Source organism: Ailuropoda melanoleuca, chromosome 8 (assembly GCF_002007445.2).
Source record: "Ailuropoda melanoleuca isolate Jingjing chromosome 8, ASM200744v2, whole genome shotgun sequence".
Taxonomy (NCBI): Eukaryota; Metazoa; Chordata; class Mammalia; order Carnivora; family Ursidae; genus Ailuropoda; species Ailuropoda melanoleuca.
In genome coordinates, this window is record NC_048225.1 from 107,966,115 (window position 1) to 107,967,709 (window position 1,595).

Sequence of the window (1,595 nt, forward strand, 5' to 3'; positions counted from 1 at the left end):
TTTACAGAGAAGATAATACACATGCTTCTTAATCATGTAAGAATACCTAGCTTCACTCATATTAAAAGATAAATAAGCAGAGCATTTCATAAGAAATTATTGTTAGGAGGCGCCTGGGTGGCTCCGTCGGTTAAGCACCTGACTTTGGCTCAGGTCATGATCCCAGGATCCTGGGATTGAGCCCCACATTAGGCTCCCTGCTCAGTGGGGAGTCTGCTTCTTGCTCTTCCTCTCCCTCTGCCCCTCTTCCCCTACCCCATGTTCTCTGTCTCAAATAAGTAAAATCAAGGAAAGGAAAGGAAAAAGGAAAGGAAAGGAAAAAGGAAAAAGGAAAGGAAGAGAGAAAGAGAAAGAAAGAAAGAAAGAAAGAAAGAAAGAAAGAAAGAAAGAAAGAAAGAAAGAAAGAAAAGAAAGAAAGAACAGAGAGTGGGCTGGGAATTGGAAACCTAGATTCTACTCTATAATATTCCAGGGCCTGGATAATAGACACTATTCTTTCATGTGTTCACCCATTTAATCATTAATATAAAATTTTTTTTTGCCTTTCTTAAAATTTTGTTATGTATCAGGCAGCACAAGATCTTTATCTTGACCAAGCTGGCAGTCAGTTGAAGAAGAACAGGTACATTATACCAATTAACGCTATGAAGCAGAAACCAAATACTAAGCACTAGGTTTCCAGCAGGGAGCAATATCAACAGTGAGACATCCATGGACCACGATGAGAAATCTCGGTGGTGGGAATGATCTAAAGCTAACTTAAGGAGGGGCGCCTGGGTGGCTCATTCATTAAGCGTCTGCCTTTGGCTCAGGGCGTGATCCCAGGGTGCTGGGATCAAGCCCCACATCCGGCTCCCTGCTCTGCTGGGAGCCTGCTTCTTCCTCTCCCACTCTCCCTGCCTGTGTTCCCTCTCTCTCTGCCTGTGTCTCTATCAAATAAATAAATAAAGTCTTAAAAAAAAAAAAAACAGAACCTCAATCCCTGCTTGGGCAACTGAGGGCACATGGCTCTTTAAAAAAAAAAAAAAGCTAACTTAAGGAAAAAAAAATTAACATGAGAAACAGCTGCTCTCCTACCACATCTACCACCCTGGTTCTCTCACTCTTGCCAACTCAGATGCACACCAGAACTTCGATTCATCCGAAGATTGAAAGCAATGTCAAGCCATATGAGAAGAGGAAAGGGCTAGTGAAGGCACTCTTTGGACTGCATGTATATCAGAAGATTAAATTTTCATTAAGGTTTGTAAACAGTTAGAAGAAATGGAAACTTAATACAACTTGGAGAAGAGAAACTATCCAGTGTCCTACAGAATGTTTACTCATTCTCCTAGGCTATGGCTAAGGCTAAGTCTCCTGAACACCCGGGGGTCCATTTTCTACAGAAAGACACTGGTCTTTTAGTTCCCTTCTGGAATATTCCCTTACAAGTCTGGGTCTCTTCATTCCCTTCCAGTGTCTTATGTCCATATTCCCTCCTTCAAACTTAAAGCTGATTCTTTCTACTTTGCTTCACTCCCACTTTTCTGATTATCTCTGTGTTTATTCAATCCTGGACCTGGTATTTATTGTCTTCCATTGTTTCTGGGAAAGGT